Below are 26,818 nucleotides of genomic sequence, written 5' to 3' on the forward strand. Positions count from 1 at the left end.
GAGTAGACTCGATGATCGGCCCTTCAATGAAGGATAGGTCTTGGCAGCCTGGTCACGCAGCACATCAGCCAAAAAAAGCCACATGCACCTTCCTGCGGTACTTGAAAGATATTTCATTGAGCGACCGTCTGTGAAACTCGGCAGTGTGTGTATGATGTGAAATGTGTTTTTCCTTCTCTCTGTCTCTCTCTTTTACTCCCTTGTTTCCCATCCCCGTTTTTAGGGCAGCAAACTGGACTTCATTCTAAAGAGACAGGGCGTGCGAACACGGACACAAGAAAGAAGTCAGGACACCACAAACGCGTTTGTGGTGTCCTGACTTCTTTCTTGTGTCCGTGTTTGCACGCCCTGTCTTTTTAGAATGAATACTTACCAACTAGCTCAGCTCTCTGTTATTCTAAACTGGACTTATAGTCTAGTTGACCTCCCTGCCTTTTCTGCATTCGTTCTCTCTCTCTCTCACCCGCACTAATGCAGTTGAAATGTATCAAGCGCGTACAAAAAAAACGAAAACGCCGGGCCTGCGCGGGACACGCAGCACAGCCACAGCGAAAGCTGGAACAGCGGTCTTTTTGAGTCCGTTTTAAACTCTTTTGGCGCAACTACGACGAGTACAGTAGCAAGGGCACCACTACGCTATAAATTATTTGAATTTTTGTTAAGTAGCCAAGCATTCAGTATGCCATTACTCGTCATTCTGCGTTGAAGCGAGGTACCCGCTACAAAACTGTAAGTAATTATGTCTACTTTGAGGATGCTGTTGCTGTTTATGAAGCCTAATAGCTGAGCTCTTTCTAATGGGTTAGAAGCTTTAAACGATGCACTCTTTACGCAATTCGCAATGTCGTGCCTGGTTGTTATTTTAGTCGTCTACCATGCTAACTACATATGTCAACATGATTCCGTTTCCGACATGATGCCTGTAGGTTCTTTTTACGATGCATTTTCAAGCACCGGCGTGGCGCTGTGCTAAAAATATAGCTGATCCCCATTTCACAGTAATCGGTATAACACAAAAGTGAAACGTGTCTTCAAAGGGGTAGCTGAGCGTTCATTGTGCAGTGTTTCGCCCCAAGGGCGAAGGAAGGAATGCTATAGCAACAAATTGTAATGTCACTCGAAGCACGGCAATCAGCTCGAAACTTGCTGCGAGCTCTAAAGCAGAAAGGACGCACAAAAAGAACATACACAGTACGAGCGCGAACTAACAACTGTCACAATTGCTACTTCTTTGTGTCTGAGCAGGGCGCTCCTTGCGGAAACGCGGCCGCTGCCGCGAGCGAAATGATCTTCGTGCTCTCTGTAACATCAGTGGAAACTTGCGGTGAAAGCACAAGACGTACAAACCCCTCCATCACGAGATAAACGCGCGCACGAGAAACAACCCTTGTAGAGGCGCGCTCGCATCGCAAAGCGCGGGGCGACGAATTTTAAAGCGCGCCCTCCCCTCGCCCGTCGCGCCGCCTCGCTAGCGATAACAAGAACATCCTGAAGCCACCGAGCTCCAAGTACTGTCAGCGGTAAATGGTGTTTATGTTACCACACCCGCTTCGTCTTTTATTTTGATGTATTCGGGTTTGACCAGCAAGGGCGGTTATCAACGCTCGACGCTGACCGCACCGCAGTGTTCGAGAAGCTTCGCGAGTGTAGTAGAGCGTTTTGTTAAGGTTGCACGCAGGACGCGAATAGTCTGGATTATTCCAGTGCTTGCGCGACAACCATTGATAAGACTGGAAAGTTCGATGCGTGATGTATAAAAGACGGCGCATCCCAGCCATGAGCAGTTGATCGACGGTCGACGCTTTGTTCGCCGCTATCAGTGTATTGCTGTAGTTTGACTCAGTTTCCCGGCCACAAATTCGGCCAAATAAACAGTTTCATCTCGGACGTGCTGACAGCTGTCTTCATCGACGTCACGTCCACGCGACAATATATAGCTCCCCGTTGCTAAGCTGAACAACGTACGTTCTGTGGCCGAGTGGTTGCGCGCCTCTCGCAGTGAAGCGCCGGGTCGAATGTTCGACTCCCGGCAACGGAACTTTTCTCTTCTACTTTACTTTCTTTGCCATCTGTTAGTGTATATTTTACAACGTCACATCCGTGTCGGAAATGCGTCAGTAGAGCCGTGGTGGGCCCCGGCATAAAACACTTTCGTGTTAATATGCGACTGCTACGCTGTGGCCCGGGTTCAAATCCCATCCGACACTACATATTTCTTTCTCATTTCGCGCTACAGCGGTTACGAACAGCGGTGGTAGCTGTGGCGGACAGCTATCCCACCGCGATCAGCTACTGTTGTGATCACATAACACCTTTCGCTGTAAAAGTGTCATTCCTGCCACACTTTCTCTATTGGGTCGCGGTAAGTATGCGTTCTGAATTAATGACCAAATGCGACAAGCAGCGTCATTCGCTGCCACACAGAATCAGGCCAGTGAAAATTACAATGCATTTTGGCACTATCATGAGACGTACGAGTCCAAAAACGAAAAGGAGGCCGCCCACGCACAAGGCGGACAAATGATATTCTTGATGCCAGAGAAAACTTTTCATTGCTTCTCGAAGCGTGCAGGTTCTTTCCATATTTGTCTGATTGACTCTCCATCATATGTTGACTGCACATGTATACAACTCTTATACAAATGGATACACATTGGTATACACATGCATACAAATGTATGCAAACAGTTATACAATTGGTCCCGTGAAATTAACTCCTTCTAAGAGACAAGAATATGAACAACATACGTATGTACGTGTTGCAGGAATGCATGGCGACATCTTCATTTTAGCGCTTAAAGCACAAACGCATGAAAGTCCACAGGACAGGTGATGTACTGTGGTCCTTCCTGTGTTCTTTTATAGGAATGACGATGTTGTCAAGTATACAACTAGACCAGCAACAAGTTCTACTTAAGCAGGAGTACGGCCCTTTGGCAGCAAGTTGGTAACACGGTAAATATTTATAGCGTCATCAAATGACACAGTGGCTTCTCGTACTCGGCAGTGTGTAATGTTATGCTTGGTTGTCAAGTTGCAGTATGAAGAGAGCCAAAAATAGAAGACTTTACTTCCATCACTTTATTAAAGGTGACAAAAGTAGACGGAGCCATTTATCGATAGAGCCATGGTTCTTGACCCGATTGGGCGGTGATTCACTTCTTGCGGACGATTCCTCCGCTGCCTCCGACACCGCCACCAAGAGCGGCAGCTTCACTGATGAGCACAGCTGCAATAATTGGTAAAAATGTGTTTAGGTTTATCACTTGGTAACTCATAAGCATGCGATAACATTCGTACTGGCAAGAAGTCAAAAATGGCATCTTGTGTGCTGTGGTATGGTACATGGTCTTTCTTTATCGTGCATTACTCTGCCCACGTTTTCGGATTTCCTTAGAGGTAGGTCATGTTTATTAGAAACACGATATTTAACCTTAGCTAACGAGATCTATATTTAGTGACCAACACTCTTCAATATGTAAGAAAAAATGAAGGCGCTAACATACACTTCCCTATATGATGTATTTTTGATAATGCTAGCTAAATATTGCGAAATAATAAAGACAAATTATTTCCTCATCTTGTGATTTATTTATGTGGTGGTTACCTCGCCATTCTAATAATTGCTCATCATTCCAACTATATAAAATGTGTTGCCTAGGAACCGTCACGCTTCTTTTTGATGATTCAAATTTTGTATTAAAAACAGAAAGGAAGCACGAAGCTACCTTTTAACGGTGGATGATCAAATATTTACATGACATCAGGGGCTGCACAGGTGTAGTGTTTCAGTAAGCGTGATTTAAAAAATTCACATGCAGACTGTGACAACAAAGGGGCTGATAAATAAGGAATAACCTATCAAGATATTTGTGAGCTTACGAGGATAGGCTACATAGAGAGTGTTTTTTAGAAAAAACATTTTTTTAATAAAAAATGCCATGACAGTCAGGCTCATGTCGCTTTGGCAAATGAATTCTAAGCCGAGGCGGAAAAATATTGCTGCATTTAAAGTTCCCTTGACATGCGAAATTTAAATGGGCATGTGAAACACCTTGTATGACTATTTTAGCAAGCTGTTCGGCATGCACTTGATTTTTTTGGAGCACACGCACGAAAGCAAATTTCATTACCATGACGAGAAGCTAGACTTCTCCTAAAAGCAACCAGGAATGCCACCTATTAGGTGCTTCAGGCCGGAGATTCCTCCTTTACTGAGCAGGCTATATTATTATTTCAATATCATTTCATTTATTTAATATTTGTTATCTTGAATGCATTTGCCACTCGCTCTCACATTTCCCGTTTTACCTCCTTCAAAAACACAGAGATTTGAGTGTGTTACAGAAGACATCCAGCTTCTAAAAAAATACCATGTAAACGTAATTCACTAAAAAGAATATATCTATTAAATATGTGCGGTGGGAAAGTATACCTAGTGCAACAGCAACCCACACGAGGGCGTTCACTCCAACGAATCCGTTCATGTTGACAGGTACTGCAAAAAATGTACATCGACAAATATTATCCGACTGCTGGACATTCAAATTTCCCACAGTTTTTCCAACTTTCAACTTTTCCCCACACTAGCTATATGACGCTCTTTTATTGCTGCATAAAATTTACTTTTTAATCCTTTTATTCCATATAATTTCGGATGTTTTTTATTCTTATGGCAACGGGTATTATATCACTCACAACATATCGTTCCACATGATATCTTGGCTTTAATTTTGAGCAATGAGAGAAATATAATTTCAGAACATCCGAAACTAACGTACTAGCCGCTCTGAAGTCGCTTTCAATACAGCTATTAATAAAATGTACGTGACAGCCATGTGAGCGTGGTTGCAATAGTGTCAAAGGGTCGCAATCAGCCGACACGTGAAGGAAGGAACAAGCCTTACACAGCGTGTGACTGTATGCAGCATTGCAATTTTTTCATCATCATCATCAGCCTATGTACGCCTACTGCAGGGCAAAGGCCTCTCCCATGTTCCGCCAATCAACCCGGTCCTGTGCTTTCCGTTGCCACGTTATACCTACAAACTTCTTAATCTAATCTACCCACGTAATTTTCTTTCTTCCCCTCACGCGTTTGCCCTCTGTTGGAATCCAGTCAGTTACCCTTAATGACCACCGGTTATCCTGCCGACGTGCTACGTGGCCGGCCCATATCCATTTCTTCTTCTTAATTTCAACTATGATATCCTTAACCCCCGTTTGTTACCTGACCCACTCTGCTCTCTTCCTGTCTCTTAAGGTTACACCTGTCATTTTCCTTTCCATCGCTAGCTGCGTCGTCCTCAATTTAAGTTGAACCCTCTTTGTAAGTCTCCAGGTTTCTGCTCCGTAGGTAAGTACCGGTGAGATGCAGCTGTTATATACCTTCCTCTTGAGAGATAGTGGTAGACTACCATTCATGATTTGATAATGCTTGCCGAATGAGCCCCATCCCATCCTTATTCTTCTAGTTATTTCACTCTCATGGTTCGGCTCCGCGGTTACTACCTGTCCTAAGTAGACGTACTCCTTTACAACTTTTAGCGTCTCGCCACCTATCGCAAAGCGCTGTTCTCTGCCATGATTGTTCCACATTACTTTAGTTTTATGCATATTAATTTTCAGACCTACTCTTCTACTTTCCGTATCCATTTCAGTAATCATGACCTGTAATTCGTCTCCCGCGTTACTCATCATTGCTAACAGAATTACGACATTAGAGTTTAATCAACCAAGGGACCAGGCAGGATTTCGTACAGGCTTCTCAACAATAGACCATATTCATACTATGAATCAGGTGATAGAGAAATGCGCGGAATACAACCAACCCCTATACATAGCCTTCATAGATTACGAGAAGGCATTTGATTCGGTGGAGACATCAGCAGTCATGCAAGCACTGCGGAATCAGGGCATCGACGAAGCCTATATAAACATAATGGAAGAAATCTACAGCGCATCCACAGCCACTATAGTCCTTCATAAAGAAAGCGACAGAATCCCAATAAAGAAGGGCGTACGACAGGGAGACGCGATCTCTCCAACGCTATTCACCGCGTGTTTACAGGAGGTTTTCAGGGCCCTAGATTGGGAAGAATTAGGGATAAGAGTTAACGGAGAGTATCTCAGTCCCCTGCGATTCGCTGATGACATTGCAATTTTTTGGTGACTGACAATGAAGAACAGTGAAAATTCTGGGCATTGCGCATTCGCGAGATCGCGTGCTCAAATTCATGTCAATATGGAATTTCAGACGCTTACCTGTGAGAGAGTACAGCAATACAGTTTATAACTCACAGCTGCCAGCCTTTAAATCTTGAACTATGAAAAGAGCGATTTTAATGAATATCGTGTCAAGTCGGTATGAAACTGTAATGCGTGCACGGGTTCAGTGGGTTTTCGCTGACAACAATATGGGCGCTGCGAGGCCTTCAATCCGACTTGCTAAAATAGGCAATGTGTACTTTTGAAATCTCGAAAAGGGCGTAGGAAGGACGGAATACCAAAGCTTTGGAGAAGGTTCTCGACGAATCAAAAACACTTTTTAGTTAACGTCAGCACTACCGTTCTTTACGCTCACCTTGAAATATAAGCATGAATGTAGGGTAGTTTACGCTCTCTCTTGGTCACGTGTGTGATTCTTAAGAAGCATGGTGCACATTCATGGTAGGTATAGCTGCGATTCGGTTAGTCCAATCGACCATAGGCACATGGCTTCTCAGTTTGCGATATCAGAACATTTTTGTGCTGTGCCTTCTTCGGCAATTGCACTCAGTAAAAAATCAGACATACACACAATAAAATTAAATGCGGTAGTATGGATATGTGTCACATGAAACTCTTATCATCCTATCAACGAAAAAAAACACTACAGCAAGCTCGCATAACACCTAAAGGTATTTCTTGTTTACTGAACAACATGTTCTGTATTTCAAAAATGCTGTTTTGTTTAATCTCGAGTCTGACAAAAAAATTTCTGCCATCAACGCTTTACACAATATTAGCTCAGTTGGCCAGGCAATGACAAAGTGCTCCTACAAAGGAGGGATCCTAGGAACGTGGCACCACATACTTATTTAAATGGCCCATTGCTCGTAGAGTCCCGGGTATGCATAAAAATACCTACCAGAGCTTTGACGCTGAAGTCTCAATGGCTGGTTAGGTACAGGAGTGTCCGTAGCTGTGACTCTTATATACTACCACTAGCAAATAATTGCGTCTTATTGAAAAAAATACCCAGAGACGTAAATACCATATTTTAAAAGAAACGCACTGAGTGTGACGGGCAATATTACAGGCTGGCATGTTGAATTAACAATGCAATCAACCATGGGAGCAGAGGAAACAGGTTGACGAAATGTTTGAAAAGGACAATCATGCTGACCTAATTAACAGACAACGCTTTGTAAAAGTTACAGGTGCTTCAATTTTCTAGTCTCATCTACAAGAGATATTAGACACAGGTTAGCGGTACTGCGGTTATTTTGTCATTTTTCATTAGCCTTCAGTGGAAACTTCGTGTACTGCTTGAGCCTTGTAAGCCGAAAACTAGGTAACGAGAAAAAAAGGCAAAAGCATTTCTTTCTATTCATCTAGTTTCCTTACGGTGACTTAAGAGCTACACAAGCGCCACAGACAGCCATCTTGGGCCTTAGCCAACATCAATGCGAGCCCCACATAATGACACGTATAAAACTAATAACACGTGTCACACGGGTGTACCAAGAAAGATCTAATTCCTATGACGTACAATCTTATCGAATAAATGAAATCTCCCATTGCATATAAAACAGCGCCATGCGTTTGTGAGGCCCCTGGAAAAAGGTTTAGCATATTTTCTTGAGTTTGGGGTCAGCCGTGCCAAATGAGACACGACAAAGTATGGTATTTAAACGTTTCCTCTCTGATTCCAAACTTTGCTCTCTTAGTGAATTGATTACTCACTTACAGTCGTGGGTCGTTCTGTATCTATTTTGCCTTTCTGTAATACTGCCGTCGTTTGGTGCTGGAACCAAACGAAAGGTAGGTGTACTGCGTGTCGGGAAATTGTAAGCCAAACCCTTTCTTTCACGTCATCCCAGCAGAGATGATACTGCAAACATGAAATCTTTCCGGACGGTTATACTACGGGCCAATTATTTTACAGTGAGCTCTGTATGCCGACGCGAAATTCTGGTCAATAGTACAGGCATGTGGCACAGAAACTGGGCTGGTCTCACTACCAACCACTGCTCTGCAAAAAGCGAAAAAGTGTCCACGCGAAAAAGTGTAGCTGCCACAGGAATTGGGCAAGCTCCAGTGCTCGCGACTGGTCCACTAAAGTACCGAGAAACGGAGAACGCGGGGAAAATACGCATGCTGCTCAAATGGCTCCTCAAGTTCGTGCTTGAAGCGCCAAGAGCATGCGCCAAGCCAGACAGCAGCACGCATGTCTCGGCCAAGAGACGCATGCTGTTCAAACGGAAAAGCATACGCTGCACTCAAAACAGGCTTTCTGTACCATTCTGTACCTTAATGCACCTTACTGTACCTTTCGGCGCCTCGCTCGTCCTTTCTGTAGCTTTCTTGAAATTCAGTGTCACCTTTGTGCCATGTGCTACAAAGCATGGATGATCATCCAACTTCTCAGGGTAGACTGGCTGCGTTATAAACCCAGTGAGAAAGACCGGGGCCGCCCCTTACACCTTATCTGGCCAACCATCTCCACATGGTGTAATGCGGAGATTTTTTCATTACTGTAATCTTCTTTTTATTTTTCATTTGCCTATATACGTAGTATAAAACAATGTTTACAGATGCAATGTAAGGTACATACATGTTGGCTTTTGCTTTGGCCACCAAGCCTACAAATGACACCACCTCCAATCCCGAGCATAAATCGTGCACGTGCACGTCAATATTTAAATGTGACTTCGTAGAGTGGCGCTCCATAGGTCTACATGTGTCGAAATGCAGAATTCTTGATTTCCCGCAGGTACTATGCTTTATTTGTTCACTATGATTTTACTGCACGCTTCCATGTAGAGCTGTGATGAATACAAATGAATAATAGAAAAGATCAATAGAAATACTTGGAGCTTAACGTTATGCAAACATGCGATTTGCTACCCTGCAGTAGATAAGGTAAAAATTTATGCTAATATATAAATAGAAGAAACGAAAGAATACGAGACAATGACAGAAAACTACAATTACCATCTCCTATAGTTTTCTTGAAATCATTATTTGGTACCGTCATACAGTCACAGCAAGGAAACATCGTCCCCACTTCCTCATGATTTCTTCTCATTCAGTCGAATAGATAGCTTCAGGAAGTTTCACACCACAGCATCGCAGTCATCACAGTGATTGTTTGTTTATTCTACTTCATTGCTTCTTGCCACTCTTAACCAATTCCGTCTTCCGACAAACAATATTCTGGCTCTACTAGCAACAATGTGTAATCTTGCTTCCGCCGAAAGTGACGCGCTGGGAACCCTTGTAGCCAACAATCCACTTCATTCGCTGTATGTACTTTTGTGTTTGCCTACACTTCGGCAATACGTGTTGATCAGTCTTGGGCCTCCTGATGGCGGCAATAGCTTCCCTGAGTATCTTTGCCTCTAAGGTAATGAAAACTCAAGCAAAAATTACATTTTTTCGCAATTTTTATGTTATCTAGCTATTTGCAACGACATTTTTCAGGCCATTACTTCTTCAAGGTTGGCAATTCTACTCCCTCAGGAAAGTACACATCCACGCTTGGTGATGTGTAGAAAAAATCTGTCGCGCAGCGCGGAATAATAGGAATCGAACGTATTCTCTAGAGGCGTCACTTCCAAGAACAAGCAGCTCTTGCTGCGTTCCTTGTGTGATATAGAGATGATCAGGCTTTCTATGAATTATCTCACTTCCTGGCAATGATATCATGTTTGTCATTGTGTCATTTCCCCCTTTCAACTTTTCTATTCCCGTATTGCCGTACTTAAACCTTGCTTCATAATCCAGTAGATAGTGAAATCAGGGTGCGTAAGAAATTAGAGTAAATTAAACAAGTCCCAGTTTCACCGCAAGGGCGAAGCAATGAATGCGATAGCAACAAATTGTAAAGTTACACGAAGTGAGGCTGGCAGCTAACTCTTTTGGACCCGATCTCGCGTAACTCTACAAAAGTCTGGCGTAAGAGATTACGGGTGCTCCAGGGAGAGATGCTCTTTCCGCACAGTGGCTTCCCGTTGAGAGCGCAGCACGTACAAGGGTATACGAACCGCCCACAGGTGGTTGCCGAAATAGCGCGCACTCCAGCAATCGCAACGGGCCCTTAGAATGAAAATTCAAAGTTGCTGCTCGAATGACACCCCCCCCCCCGTCGCATCTTTTCATGCTCGTTCAAATCCGTTGGGGCATTTCCTCTCTGCTTCGACAGTAGGCCGCCATAGTGGTGTGATGTTACCGCATGCGCCCTCCGAGCGACGGACATGAGCCGGCTCGTTTGACTTCTGCTTCAGCCGCGTTCGTCGGCCTCTCTCGCGGGCTTTTACACGTGGTAGAACATGCGATGTGCCGGGGGATCTAATCAATTTGGACTTTACATGGGACATGACGGCGACGGCGAAAACCCGTTGACAATCTCCTGATAATTGGCTATCGCAATAAAATAACTGGCCTGTAGCTTCGCTTTCCGCGAAGAATCACGTTTACAATTTCTTCTATCTGGTCAAGGGGAGGGGGAAGAAAATACTAGGCTTCTGACTTTGCGAGACTCAGCCTACCTATATGTCATTTAGTTCCATCGTCAAAACGCGGCATCATTCTAGAAAAGCAACAGAGACGTGGAATGGCCACTAACTATAATTGAATTATTAGGCCACTACGACAGCGATGTTTGAAGTCAGAGTAAACGTTTCAAGTGGCATTATTTCTCGTCTCTCATTTGATCCGGCTTACCCTAGACTCGGGAATACATGCTAAAGCTTTTTCTAGGGGCCTCAGAAATGCATGCCGTTGTTTTTTTTATAACGGGAGCTTTCCTTTATTCGACAAGATTGTACATCTCGGGAAGTGGACCTTTCTTGGTACACTCTTGTGATGCACGTTATAGGTTATATGCGTTGTATTATGTGGTTCTCGCAGTGGTGTTGGCTAAGGTCCAAGAGGGTTGTCTGTTACGCTCGTATAGCTCTGAATTCATCGTACGAAATCTAGATAATGAAAACAAAGGCTCATAATAGCCCTACAGCACTCAACTAGTTCACGAACTTTCCACTGAAGATAATGGAAAATGATGAAATTACGGCACTACTGGCAACCTGTATCTGACATACATTTTAGATGAGACTAGAAAATGAAAGCAGATGTAACTTTTACAAAGCCTTGCCATTTAATTAGATCAATATGACAGTGCTTTTCAAACATTTCATTAATGTGTTTCATCTGTTCCCCTTTCTGATTGCATTGCAAATTAAATATGTCAGAGTGTAAAATTGTCTGTCACACTCAGTAGGTTTCTTTAACAATATGGCATTTACGTATTTGTGTATTTTTTACAACAAGACGCAATTATTGGCTAGTAGTAGTATATAAGAGCCACAGCTACGGATACTCCTCCACATAACCGTCCACTGAGACTTCAGCGTCAAAGCACTGGTGAGTATACCTATGCATACCCGGGACACTACGAGCAATGGGCCACTTCAATAAGTATGTGGTGCCACGTTCTTCAGATTTCTCGTTAGTAGGAGCATTTTGTCATGGCCTGGTTAACTGAGCTAATACGCTGTGTTTAGTGGCAGAATGTTTTGGTCTTCTTCGGCATGGAAGAAACGCAGGTTTGAAATACCGATCACGTCGGTCAGTAAAAAATAAACACGTTTACCTGGTAAACGAATCTGGTGTGGTTGGTCTTTGCGTTGATAAGATGGTAACACTTTCATTTGGCAAATGCCACCAAGTTCTAGTTGTAACACTTCAACCTCAGACCTACTATCCTCTTAATTGTATTGTGCCGATTTCTATGATTTTAAACAAAGTTTTGTTGTCGTAGAGCGCATTGTCAACAACACGAATTTTTTGTTCTGATATCACAAACTGAGAAGTCAGGTGTCTAAGGCACATTGCACTTTCCGTCTCGCAGCTATACCTACCTTGAATGTGTATCATGCTTCTTAGGAATTACGCAGGCGATAGTCTTCTGTGACCAAGAGACAGCGTAAACAACTAAAAATTAATGGCTATCTCTCCAGGTGAGCGTAAGACGCGGTAGTATTGGCGTTATCTAAAGCAGTGTTTATGATTCGTCTAGAAACATCTCCAAAGCTTCGGTATTCCGTCCTACCTACGCCCTTATGTATATTTCAAAAGTATACTTCGGCTGTTTCGACAAGATCGTTTGAAGCACTTGTAGCACATATATAGCATACAGGGAAGTACCACTGAACCCGTGCAGGCATTCCAGTTTCATGCCGATTTGACAGCACATTTATTAGAATCGCTCGTTTCATAGCTCAAGATTTAAAGGATGGCATCTGTGAGTTATAAACAGATATGATGCACCCTGTCACATGGTAAGCGTCTGAAATTGCATATTGACATGAACTTGACCACGCGATCTTGTGAATACGCCATACGCGCTATTTTCGCCGTCCTTCTACATTGTCAGTAACCAAAAAATGGAATGTTGTACACGGTCACATACTGTGTAAGGCTTGTTCTCGCCTTCACATGTCGGCTGATTGCGACCCTTTCACACCGCAGTTCTTACTGCAACCACGCTAACATATCTGTCACGTGCACTTGATTATTAGCTGTATTGAGACGGACTTCAGAACGGCTAGTACCTGAAATTGTATATGTCTCATTTCTCAAAGTTAAGCTTAAATATAACGTGCGAAGACATGCTGTGTATGACATAATACTCCTGCGCCGTACGAATAAAATACCTGTAATATTATATACAGTAAAAGGATACAAAAATAAACTCAATGCAGTATTAAGGGATCGGCATAGATATTGTGGGGAAATGAAACATTGAAATTCTGTGGGAAATTTAAATGTCAACCCAGTCTGATATTTTTTGTGAATTTATATTTTTTGCAGTACCTGTCACCATGAACGGATTCGTTGGAGTGAACGCCCTCGTGTGGGTTGCCGTTGCATTAGGTATACTTTCCTACCGCACATAATTTATAGATATATTTTTAGTGAATTACGTTTACATGAGGTTTCGTTAGAAGCTAGAACATCTTCTGTAACACACTCACATCTGTGTGTTTTTCATAGAGGTAAAACGGAACTATGAGAGCGAGTGACACAGTTTATTCAAGATAACGAATAATCAAGAAGTTAAACGATATTGAAATAAGAATATAGCGTGCCTTGTGAAGAAGGCATGTCCGGTACGAAGCACGTGATAGATGGCATTTTCGGCTCTTTTTATAAGTCTGTCTTTTTTCCTGTTTAATAACTTGTCTTTTGTGTGTGTGTGTGTGTGTGTGTGTGTGTGTGTGTGTGTGTGTGTGTGTGTGTGTGTGTGTGTGTGTGTGTGTGTGTGTGTGTGTGTCTGTGTGTGTGTGTGTGTGTGTGTGTGTGTGTGTGTGTGTGTGTGTGTGTGTGTGTGTGTGTGTGTGTGTGTGTGTGTGTGTGTGTGTGTGTGTGTGTGTGTGTGTGTGTGTGTGTGTGTGTGTGTGTGTGTGTGTGTGTGTGTGTGTGTGCGTGTGTGTGTGTTCAAAAATGTTATCAACTGCAGGCCGAACACCTACTCAAAATATTTATACATGATGTGTCTTTTTAGAGTATACAGATTTTTCATAAAAATGCTATAACAGTTAGGCCCCTGTCGTCTTCGCAGACGAACTCTACGCCGACGCGTTAAAACGTTGCTGCCCCTAAAGTTACATTCAAATGAGTAATTAATAGGAACTCATTTATTACCTTTTTATTCATTAACTTGAACGCAGTTTAAATGAAAAATATCCAGGCTGCTCCACTTCGCGAACACTGTCGAAACTGCGAAGCTGATACCCCTCTTTCATGAGGCTGTATCGTACTTCTGTGTTTTTCAGCTCTTCCCTTCCTTGGCGCTTAGCTTCGGTCCCTGTTTCGCGAACGTGGCGGTTGGCTCGGGGACGATACGCCCACCGTTCTGAACGCGCAAACTCCTGCTCACTAACACTTACACGGTATTTTACACTCCACTGAGCCTCACCCTGACACCATCTTAGCGCGTTTCTGGAAGGTGCACCGCTCACCCGAGCCTCGAGATCACGGTGTAAGAATATACTCAGGTGATGACACTCTTCCCCCAACGCATGGGAAACCGCAATCCGCGCGCGTCCAGATAATGTTCGGGTTCTTATCAGATGACTTGCAGAGGGCGCTACGAAAAGCGGGGCAGTCGTCTCCATAGGAACGCGCATGCTGCTGATAACGTGCATTTTTTGTGCCATTTTGCTGGATAATGTGCATCCGCCAAGCGGCGTCGAGGGGCGAAATCCAGAGAGCAACAGGAGATGGCACGGCGAGCGCGGCGGCGATGACGCAGCACAACCGTGATTCGGCTACTCGTGGGCGCATCTCCGCCTCAAGCCATTAGATGGCGCACCGCTCAACGGACCGACGACCGAACATTTTCTGGCCGCTTAGGCGCGCGCAGTGTCAACACCTGAATATTCTTACACCGTGCTCGAGATCCTCCGCCCTCGCTCTCACCTCTCGCAGTACGGCGCAGCCCTCCTCTCCTACCGAGTCTCCCTCTCGCCCCACTGCAAGGTCACGTGATCACGTCTACGCCGACCCCGGACATGAAAGCCTCGACTAAGAACAGCCTCGCAGTTAAAAGTTGTAGGACGTAACGATTTATGGTATGCTCATTTTGTAAAGATCCCGAAAAGCGCACGTAAATTGAGATATTAATCATCGAAATTCAAAGCCCCAATCCAAGCAATATCGAAATTGAACGCGCCGGGTACGGAGGATAGGCAGCAGCTGTGTTACGTTACAGCGGAAGCTCACGTCACAAACTGAAAAAAAAAGGCATGGTCAGCAAAATACCTAGTCCTCTCAAATACCCAGTTTGACCGCTTATTTTTTGCATTCGGTGTGTAGTGCTCCTCAGTTTCTTTGCCGCTGTACCCAAGAAAACCGTAATTTCCACTTTTGGTTTCCCTGTTCAGCCTGAAACTAGGCGAGAGACACTGCGACGCTACTTCTCGCAGACAGGCGAACGAGTTCTTTGTACTTCTTTAAACTTTAACGCAGAAACGGACAAGCTCTACACACCAATCGCAAAGAATAAGCGGTTAAATGGGTATTTAAGATGACTTGCCGTTTTCCCTGACAAAATTCCGCTGCGACGCGTCTTTGTTCAGAGATGGTCACGTGAGCTGCCGATCTGACGTAACACAGCTGACGCATTTCCTGCGCGCCCGGCACGCTCAGTATCGATTTCGCCTGGATCGGGGTGTTGAATTTAGATGATTATTATAGATATGTCATAAATTGTGACGTCCTACAACTTTTCTACCTAAATAACTGCCCTCAAGGTAATGATTACAAGTTAATTAACAGTGGTTTTATTAATTACTTATGCGAATGGAACTTTAAGTGTGGCAATGTTCTCCGGCCTCGGCGTAGAGTTCGTTAGCGAAGACGACGTGAGCCTGACTGTCATAGCATTTTTACAAAAAAAATCTGTATTGTCTAAAGAAACATCCTATATATAGGCTATCCTGGAAAGCTCAAGAATGTTTTCATAGGTTATTCCTTCTCTATGAAAGTACCACTCTGCGTGTGCATTATTTTTAATCGTGCTTACTGAAGCGCTACGCCTGTGCATCATCTGATATCGTCTAAATAATTCGTTATCCGCCTTTAAAAGGTGGCATCGCGCTTGCGCTCTATTCTTTTACAAAGGTTCCATCATCACAAACGAGCATGAGAGTACACACCCATCAGATTTTATAATATTTCAATAATTGGCAATTATTAGAATGGCAACGCAACTATCACATAATTAAATCGGATGATGAAAAAAATTATGTCTCCATTTTTTCGCGATATTAAACTAGCCTTATCAAAAGTACATCACATGGGGAAATCCATGTTAGCGCCCACTTTGTTTCTTCTATAATGAAGAGCTCTGGGGCTAAAATACGAATCTTGAAAAGTAAGGTCCAACATCGTCTTTCTAACAAGTATGTCCTACTTCTGTGAACATCCGAAAGCGTGGCCAGATTAGTGTACAATAAAGAAAGATCATGTACCATTCCACTGTACGCAAGATGTCATTTTGGACTCATTGCCCATACGACTGCTACGGCATACTTAGGAATTATCAAGTTACAAACCTAAACACATTTTCGCCAATTGTTTGCAGCTGTGCTCATCAATGAAGCCGCCGCTCTGGGTGGCGGTGTCGGAGCCGGTAGAGAAATCGACCGCAAGTAGTAAACCATTGCCCAACAAGTTACGAACCATGGCTCCACCGAGAAATTGTTCCATCGACCTTCATCGCCTTTATTAAAGTGATGGAAGTTAACTCCTGCGTTTTTGGCTCTTTTTATATGCAAATTGAACACGCATGCGCATTAGGCATAGCCCAAATACGAGAAGCCGCTAAGTGATTTGATGATGATCTCTATTCTTGTTTAACAAGAACTTGTTGCTAGGCTGGTTGGTGTATGCTTGACGACACCTTCATTTTAGCGCTAAATGGAAAACACATGATTGACTGTAGAACAACGCTTGTCCTGTGGTCGCTCGTGTGTTTGTCTTTTGAGCGCTAAAATGAAGATATCACGTGTTCATGCAACACGCTCATTCGTATGCTAAGGGGCTACGCAGGATGGCCCGAGTTTGGCGAAACTCAGAATCTTTCTGAGCTCTAGCGAGACGCCCTTTTGAACGAACTAATAGTACGAAAAGGTGAAATCCAGCCCTCAAATCGCGCTGTGTTCCATTGGCTACGATAGAACGCGGCGTCACGTCAAGGGTGGTCGACAAAGGCTGGTGGCGTCTTAAAAGCAGCGGTATCTTCTTTCACTTGTTTGTCGTTCCACTCAGTGCAGAAGTGCACCCATGCAGGAAAAGCGTCAGGAGTTTTTATTAGTTATATTTGTTAGGGGCACCGGCTGTGTAAATTTATTTTCAAGCGTTTAATGTCTGCACTAAGTATTATGTAGACATTTCTTGGACTTCGTTTTCCTCATCTGTGAAAAAATGTCCCAATTTCGCCGCAAGGACGCAGCAATGAGTGCGTTAGCAAGAAATTGCAATGTCACACGAAGAAGAACGAGAAGCGGCTCGATATTTGCAGCGCACCGCCGAAGCAGGAAGAAGGACGCCCGAAAAGAACGCACCAGGCATGCACAGGACAAGCGTTAACTAACAACTGTGTCTATTGTTACGTCTTTGTACATGAGCAACGCGCTGCGAGTGTGGACAATGGAGAATCAGATGCTCTTAGGTATTCCTTTTTCTTTTAAATGATGGCGCGTGCACCATGGAGCACGGTGTTAGAAGTATTATAGGTGGACCGACGGCGCCTCCGGAAGCGGCGAACTTTTGTCCGCGGTTTGTGGCGTCTTGTTCACAGGGCCCTAGATGGCGCTACACTACTGGTGGCTCAAGAGCGGTATCAGGCGTGGTCGCTTCGGAGCCGCGACCGCCCCTCGAAATGAATAAAAAAACTGTGCGTTCGCGCTATAACGAGCGCAAAAATAAATAAATAAATTATAACTTCGAATAAATCGAAATTTTGACGATACAGCCGCTACCTGTTGAATATGTTGAATTTGCCACCGCGAAGGTTGGCGGTGGCAAATTCAACATATGCTTTCCTCATTCGGACAATTAAAGATATGACAGTGACGTCACGCTGAAATATGACAAAAATTAGTTCTATTTGTAGAAGTATAGTTTAGATAGTTAGAAAAAATACCGCATTAGCCGTAGTATTACAACAGAAAATGCACAGTGTCTTTGCTGTCGCGAACATTCGAAGTAATTTGCGGTCGTTGATCGCGGATAAAAAAATGTGTCACGAATACGACTGTTTAGCTGGTCGTGCATAAAATACTGAATTTTAGCGAATGCCAGCAGCTAAGTTTGAGGCACCGACGAAGGATATGAAAAAGCATCCTGGTTTGGCACTGCGAGAAGGGGAGACATTATGAATGGTGGATATATGTTTCCGATTCTTCTCTGTTGCCAACTGAGGAATATATTTTACTGTTTATGTCTCGCATAGTCACCCGAAGACAGCGTTACTACTTCGTCTTTCAAGGAACATGTCGATCGCGGTGTGCGGAGTCTTTACGAGCGTAGCCAGTCAACCGCGATGGTACACCGGTTACGGTACTCGGCTGCTGACCGAAGTTCCCTAGTTCGATCCCAGCCGCGGCGGTCGCATTGTGATGGAGGCGGCGTGCTAGAGACCCGTGTACTCTACGATGTCAGTGCATGTTAAATAACACCACATTGCCGAAATTTGTGGAGCTCTGCTACGGCGTCCCTCATAATCATAACGTGGTTTCAGCACGTAAAACCCCATATATTCTCACTGTTAACAAGCGTAGCTTTCGCACAGAGAGAGAAAGACTGCAAACGCACGTAGGTGTTAAAAAAAAACGGGCCAACTCACGACGTGGATGAACTTAAGACGATGAACTCAAAACGAACTCAATACTTCGTCGGCACGGCGTCATTAGCCAGAGCCGCCTTTCGTGATGTGCTCACAAGAACGTGCCCTTTGTACACTGCTTCCCACGTCTTCGTTATGTACCTCGGCTCGAAGTGCTTCTCGCACACGTAATCAGTCGACTGCAGCACGCGGTCCTTGCGCGGAATCGCATGGCGCCAAACATTCAGGCGTTCCGCATCTCAGGGTGCAGAAAAATCGACTTTTCAGTGCAGGTCTTGTACACAGAGTTGCACCGCGGCACAAAACACTTTTTGCCCATTTCACGGCTTTCTCACTCGAATAGCATGACCTGCCATCGCACAAAAAGAATTAAACGAGGAAGCAATGTGGCGACAACTGCTTCGTCACCGTGGCTTGGTCGGAAGAGAGGCCGGCGCGCGCCGCTGTGAGCCTCTTGACTGCTCCTGCCACCTCGCGGCGTGACGGCGCGGAGGAACCGAAGTTCGACGCAGCGAGCGCACGGCGCCGGTGCTGCGTCGTTCCACCTGTACTTCTAACACCGTGCCATGGAGTGACCTCCTGCGTTTCCTGCCACACGGGGTCGTCTGATGTAAGGTGTGCCCGGTGTTCTTTGTTTGTTTTTTTTTTCTTCCACATCACGAGTGGGTACCGAACAAGGAGGTTTAAAAAAAAATTCTGGAGTGGAAGTTCTCGCAACGCCTTGGCACCAAAATGAAGCCAGCTTTTGCCCACCAAAGATCCCGGAAACATGCCCTTTTCTCGTGGTGCCTACTCAGAGTTCAAGTGGCTTTGATCTTTTAGTTTAAATACTACGTTAATTATAAAATAAAAGAACGTTGTTGCCGACAAAAGTAACCCTTCGAGAGGAGTATTGGCGATTTATCTCCAATAAAATTTGCCATGATTTTGAGACCTACATATGAAAACTCGTAAAACAAAGGCACACTTGGAGCAGTATCTGACCCGTAAAAATTGCCATGAGAAACTCGTCTGGCGTGCGACGAAAACGCTCGCTTTCCTTCGCCGAACGCCGATGGCTTATCGTGCCCCTACTAAGATGGCGGGCGCAGCCGCCATCTTTTGGTGGGCACGGCTTCACTCTTGCGCAATGATTGCCACTCCAGCAATTTTTTTAAACCTCCTTGGTACCGAATAGGGCCACATTGTCGTGCGCGTCTCAAGGGCAGTTTTCAAACTGAAAAAAAAAAATTAGGAGCGTTGCGTCTGCATGTTTCGACAATGGATAATCAGACGCTCTTAGATATTTATTTTTCTTTTAAACTGCGGCGCGTGGATTGACCCCCCTGCTTTTACTGACACACGGAGGCGCCTGATGTAAGGTGTGACCGGTATTCTTTGTTTTTTTTTCTTCCACATCATGAGTGGGTACAGGAAGGGCCACTTATCATGCGCGTCTCAAGGGCAGTTTTCAAATTCAAAGAAAATTAGGAGAAAACACGCTCAAGCTCCTCCGAGCTTTTCTTACCACCAGCGGTAAATGGTGTATACAAATGGCTCAGCGTTATTTCGCCGGCGCATACATGGGGCATGGTTGACTTCAGATTTCAATAGTAACAAGAAAGTACATTCTGTCTACAATTGTTTCATATGCAACAGTGATTCTATGCGAGGTATCTAGTCGGGTACATCGTTCTGCATTTTTTGCAATTCAAGAAACGAAGTGATTCCCGAAAGTACTCTATGGCTCGTCGAGCATCAACATCAGCGTGACGTACAACCATTCGGGACATCAAAATACTGTGAAGAGCCAATAACATTGTAATATCATAGGGAAATCCATCATCATTTTCAATCATCAAATACCTTATTCCCTGTGCGTCCAATGGGAAATCTTTCTTTAGTACCCTTTGCAGGATGTCCCAGCCCTGCAATAGATCAATACGGTATCAGGTTTCTCCCAATAGATAATGAGAATGGATTGCCGTTAGACTTAATAATGTTAACCGCCCTCCACTGTCTATGGCGGGCTCCTATGGCAGGATTTCACCGCGATCCAGATGCAAGGCCCGCAAGAATGTACTTTCGAGAGTGTATGTCGAAATTTGTTGAATTGCAGAAAACGCAGGAGATTGTACCTGAGTGGTTATCGAGAGTGGAACCCTTGACAGTGCTCAAGGAATTTTAAAATTGATGTCTGTCCAGTAGGACGGACAACATTTGATGTTATTTATTCTATGTGTTTGTGATGTGGTTTATGTCTGGAAGCAGGCAATAAAGCAAAAAAAAAGAGGTTGAGTTGTCTAATGCAGCGGGTTGGGAAGCGAGGGGTCGATGGTTCGAATCCCCGGTCGGGTGCTTCGGAATTTTTTTTCTGCTTTATTTTTATTTGTGCCTTTTTATATATATACATACATATATATATATATCCTGGGCATGACGGCAACGGCAAAAATCAGACGATAGTGCCCATATTATTGCTATCGCAATAAAACTATCACCAGTCATTCACTCGGCCATCTTCTTCGTCGGCGCCATCTTGTTTTTCGTGGAATAAAGCGTCGGCTGAACCGTAATATACTTTAGGTGGTGAAGGAGCGTTACAATCCCTTCAACCTCTCTCTTCTAAAGATCTCTCCTAGAGGTCCGTTCGGGAGGCCGCTTACGCCAGGAGACGACCATGCCGCAGGATGAACCCACAGTGCCAACCCATCCGGTGCAACCGCCCGCCGCCACCGCCACTACTGCCAACAACCCCCGTCGCGATCCCGAAATCTCCGGTCTGCCGGGAGTAAATGTCGATGACTGGCTCTAAAACTCTGACCGTGTAAGGAACAGGAACGAGGCATTGAAGGTAGCCCGCGTACGATTTTACGTATCTCAAGTACCCAAGAGATACTTCCTAAATCACGAGAGCGACTAAAAGATAGGCGCGAGTTGCCTCAGTGATACGTCTGCTTGTCTTTGAAGCTCTTTGATATGTGTGATTGCGTTTCGCCGATACTGAGGCACGCATGCGCAAATTGTTGTATTCTCTTTGCTTCGTCATTAGAATAAAAAGTTGAAGTTTAGCGCCCGGCCTTCCTGCCTTTTTCATGACGGACCGCCAGCGCAACCACACAGACGCAGAAAAGAAGAAATAAGAAAACACCGCTCTTACTTATCACTAAATTTTTATTTCATAAACGGCGTTTGCGCATGCCGGAAATATACGGGGTTTGTCTCTTATAACTGTCGTTTCTGAGAAAAATTAAGTACTGAAACAACTTTAATTTGAAACGTTCCAATCGGCCATTTTTCTGCCTAACCAGCACTTTGTACTAGTCTCGTATTCGCAAAACACATCATCATTATCTACTGTCATGCTCCTAGCGTACCGTGCGGTTAGTATGGGTGCCAAGCCATCGTGGCGTATTTCTAAGCCAGATGGCTGATAATCTCGCGCGGTGGTCCCTAGATGGTCATGCAATGTCCATTGTACTTGATACAGCATTAATTACTGAATCTAGATTTCGTAAATATTATTTGCGTCAAGATTCCATGAAAATAAGATTATGATTTCAAGAATACGGTCATCTTTCCCTTGCTTGGGATAATAAATAGTTTCTCACTCGCAAACTGGAAGTGTATTTTACAAAATTGCGGTGCCGTATACCATCACTTAATTTGTAATTATACAAGTGTGGTCTGGGGCTATCTCCTCTGTGTTATTACTATCAAGAGCCTCAAAACAATGATCTTTTTTTTCACTTCCTTGCAGTCGTTCCGCTAGCCATAGAAAAAGCATTTCAATCTTTTTTTTTTCAGAAACTTCTTTTAGATGCGAAGTGTCTCTTGCTTGGGGGTATGTAAGGCGGCGTGGTCATCCGCACGCAGCGTTGTGGTCCGCACTCACACTACGCCTTCCCTCTCTCCAACAACTGCGCGTTACTCTCTCCCCCTCCCTACCAGCACCTGCTTGCGCTTCTCCTGCGTTCTCGCTTCTGCTCTCACGGCGCATACGCTACTCTCCTCCCCTAGTCTCCTCTCTTTCAAATAGTAGAGCGCTGCGCGCGTTCAGTCCAGCGCTTGCCTCGGTTGGCTCCTCTGAAATGCGGGCTCGACATGCCGAAATTTTCTCCTGCGCAGCGCCGCGATGACGGCCAGCGCATGCGCGTCCCCTTCCCCCTCCCTCTCCTCCCCTACGCTGCCTCTCTCTCGCGCGCCTGTCGACGTTCCCCAGGCACGCCCTGTGAAAATTAACGGCCAGCCTAGAGGTAAGACACGACGCGCGTAGTGTTCCTCTTCGCGTTCCACGACGCGAGGTCGGTAGCATGCCCAGCGAACGCCAACGGAACGCGATCGTGCAAGTGCTCCGGCTTGGCATCGCCTCATGGTCCCCTTTAGCGGGAGATGGTGTAATGTTTTTCAGAAATAATCTTTTCCTTGGGGCGTCTTCCCTGGGCTACAGACGCAGGAACTTCTGTTTAGCCATATACGAATTTCTTTGTGCTACAGGAAGAATTCCTTCGTCTTCTTCCTTCGTGCCGTGTCCGTTTGTGCGCTATACCAACAAAGAATTCCTTGTTGATATTATTCCCAATCAAAATGTAGTACTTCGGAATTCCTCTCGCTAGTTGATTGCTCTCCATAATATTGTATTATTCTTATCTTCATTCTCTATATACCAGGCATTCTTCAATTTTTGTTTACACCTAGGGCGACCAACCCATTTCTCATTCTTCGTCTCAATTTAGTTGAAACATTTTCCTCTATATTAACCAATAGTTTTACGACCGATCCACTGTAGTGGGTAGGAGCCAAGAATCAGGGAACAAGAAAACAAACGAACGGAAGAAGATGCCCCATTCCACCTTCCTGGTGCCGTTCAAGTCGTGTCTGCCCAGGCACGCCTTCCGAAAGACATCCAACGCCAAGGGACTAGTGGACGGCCACCCGACAACGAAGCCGGAGACCACTCAGCGTCACCAGGGCCACCAAGCGAGTCAAGCAGTGCCTGTGCGGTATGCTAAGCCCACTGCTGCAGCGCTGAATTTCACCGAGAACACCCACGAGCTGAACCCAAGCCACCACTCGTTGTCGCCATTCGTGGCTGTCTACCTGGGTATACTCTTTCTCACCGGACTTGGCGTCCTCCTGTACTTGGTGGCATCTAGCCGCCACGAGATGAGCAACGAGACCACAACCGCAACACCGCGACACTCGTGGACGGTGAACGAGGTGCTCGTCGGGTCGACGCCGACCACTAAGTCCTCACGTCGTGGGCTGACAGGCATATTTAAGCCCTCTCCCGGACTCTCGACAAGTCCTGCTTCGGATGACGCGACACATAACAGCGACGATTCGTATAACAGATCGAGTGATGCTATGATATATACGTAAAATGTGGACAATCTATGACCTTATGTCGTAATAGACAGCCATCCCTCTTGGTCAGGTGTTCGCCAACACAGAAACATAAAGAATCATATGTGATTGCCACTTGTGGATTTTCGGCCCCTTAGTTCTACGCTGCTGTTTTTCCTCTTGCGAAAAGCACACGCAGCAGCAGCAGCTGTGATCATAAGCTCCCACCCGAAGGAAGCACTTCCCGTTAGGTTATTGGTTTTATGCGCCGTCAGACATCGTCGTCGGGGTTGCACACTTCGCAATCCAACTTGGGCGTCGGTGCATTGATCATCAATGGGCAGGCTTCTAAGTGAACAGCCAGCTTAGCTCCTACACTGTAAACATAATGAGGCTCATTCGTGTCGGCTTTAAACATACCGCCTAAAGAAGAAAGGAATTGACGCCATCGGATTCGTCTGATGTGCCGTGAGGAAATCGTTGCTAATGAGCGCAGGGCTATGAAATCGGCCGGCGAGAGAGTTCTGCACGTACGAATCGTTGTCTTTAGTACACGAAGTAGAACACGGTGCAGCAGCGTTATCTGTCACCTGCGTATTTACGGGGCAAACGGCATCGATATGTGTCTCCAGAAGTTCGCTTGGTTGCAGCACGGCATTACAAGGGCAACAGAGCATAGATTTAGTAGGTAGATGTTTAACGGTAAGAGTTCGGCGTATCATCATCTACGTTGAGCTGTCCGGAGTGCCTGCGATGCGGTGGTTAGTGTTGGTCTAATTGTCCCCACGTGTGAGCGCCCCGCGCATGGTGTCGCCTTAAGGGGTATCACTTCTTAGGATACTTTAAAGTTTTTCGTTCCGTACCGTATGTTAGTAAATGTATCTGCAACAGAGCAGTAGCCATAAAATAGGCGGCAGCTTGTTCCACCTAGAGGCAATCATAGCTAGTAAAAATATTTCAGTCATATGTAGACCATGCGAAGTCCTAAACAGCGCAGATACACGATACCAAGCTCTGTATTATTGTTTTATTTTTATTATATCATCTAATGCAAAATTTTCTACTGCAGTCAATGTAATATACAAAGCCCGCCTTTCGATATCTCATCGAGATGCAATATCCTCAGTCCACATTGCGACTTCCGTACGCATGGGCCATGCACCGAAGAAATTAGAGCTTCCTCTCTCGCTTACCTGTAATATATGCGCACTCTAAGAACGGAAGAAAAGATTACCTGTTACTTGTTTTGGTGAGTCCTCAGCTGTCACATATATAACCCTGTTCAAACATCCACGCTAACTTTCTTTTGAAGATGATACTGTCTTAGTTGAGTCGTGATAGGCGCGACTAGACGAAGAACGGGTTATGGAAGTGTAATGAACGTGACTCGGAGCTAGACGCTCAGCAACAGAACAAAAGGTTTATTGCACGTTCCGGTAAATAGTGGCTAACAGATGACGTCATTCGCACTTGTCTCACGTGCATCTCAACACACAGAGCGGCGTTTGGTGCCGCGTCCTAACAGGAAGAGTGTCATATCTGTGGTAACTCAGGACTAAGCAAAATGAGTAGCGCGAAATCTTGGTTCTTTTTAAAGACGATAGTCTTTCTTGGGATACTTAAACGGAGAAATTTTGGTCTGTCTTTCTGTCTTTCTGTTTGTCGGCACGTCCCTCGATTCAGCCACGCGGCCAAAGTTGAACCACTTGCCCAAGGGCCAGCCATCTTGAACTGGTACAGCTGTTCATACTTGTGAACGTTGTCGATCAAAAAGTAAATATCACGCATATCTGAGGCGCAACATCACTAGGTAAGTATTAGATGGTGTGTTTCTTTAATAGAAAATGCATACATACGTAATTCCAAAGACCCTACTTTCTTAAGCTGCGCTGAAAATGCGACTGCGCTGAAACTTGCCTTCCTCTGTGCCCTCTGCACGAGCTCATTGTTGTGTTTCGGTTTCGGTTCTGTATTGCACTGTACAAATGCTATGGGGCGCCGCTCTTGCATTCCTGTTTTACGCAGGCGACGTGTAAATAAAAGAGTGTGTGGAGAGTACTCGTTGAGTGCGGACGTTTCTTCTGCTTCAGCGCATCGCGCCAAACCGCGTGTTCGGGCTGGTTGGCGTCCCCAGCGGTCGCGTTGGTCACCGCCGGTCTTCGCCTGCCGCTGCGCCGGGACTACCAGCCCGCAACACAGCACTCATGTTTCCCGACGTATTGCCAGATGGCGTCCATATCTTACGCAACGCCTCTTCTATCGTCTTTAGACGACATTTGCAGCGAAGCACGCAGATACGCGGCCAATTTTTTTTTAACACGAGTGTTTTATGCCGGGGTCCACCAAGACTTCAGTGACGTATTTCCGTCACGGAAATGACGTTGAAAAAAATATACACGATCAGATGGCAAAGAAAAAAGTTCTGTCAACGAGCATCGAACCCACGACCACTCGTTCCGCAACAACAGATGCCCGGCACGCTATCCACTGCGCCACGGTCACAGACTGTGGAGGCTTTACAAACGCGCCTTTTATATCTACCACTCTCCCGGTTGGCGGGGTGGTGTTGCCCCATAGAGATTCTTACAATAAAAAAATCACAGCATATCCACGGAGTGAATGATGATGAGTGGGCGAAGCTGCGGAGGTTCATCGGTAAACCGTGAATCTTCCGTGAATTCCGCCCAGTACATCATCACCGACGTGAGATCGGGCGCGTTTATACTAAAGGTTCGGTGAGTTATGACGACTTGCAGCTCACTTTAATTTTACATGTGCGCTGTGAATTTTCATTGTTTAGAAAACCATTGCTTTAGAAAAATCTGGCGTCTTTCGTTAAGCAGCTGGCGTCTCTTCGTTTTGCTTTAGAAACAT

The 26,818-nt window shown here is 45.1% G+C and overlaps 1 long non-coding RNA gene across 1 annotated transcript in view; it reads right to left on the bottom strand.

Annotated features, from left to right (window-relative positions):
• The window catches only part of LOC119397905 (uncharacterized), a 33,130-nt gene extending 25,982 nt beyond the window's left edge, over positions 1 to 7,148 (bottom strand). The window contains exons 1-2 of the long non-coding RNA XR_005184667.2: positions 7,130 to 7,148; positions 4,436 to 4,498 (exon numbers count right to left, since the gene is read on the bottom strand). This is a non-coding gene — a long non-coding RNA (uncharacterized LOC119397905). The remainder of the gene's footprint in view (positions 1 to 4,435; positions 4,499 to 7,129) is intronic.
• Between the last annotated feature and the right edge of the window lie 19,670 nt (positions 7,149 to 26,818).

The sequence above is a fragment of the Rhipicephalus sanguineus genome, chromosome 6 (genome assembly GCF_013339695.2).
Source record: "Rhipicephalus sanguineus isolate Rsan-2018 chromosome 6, BIME_Rsan_1.4, whole genome shotgun sequence".
In the NCBI taxonomy this organism is placed as follows: domain Eukaryota; kingdom Metazoa; phylum Arthropoda; class Arachnida; order Ixodida; family Ixodidae; genus Rhipicephalus; species Rhipicephalus sanguineus.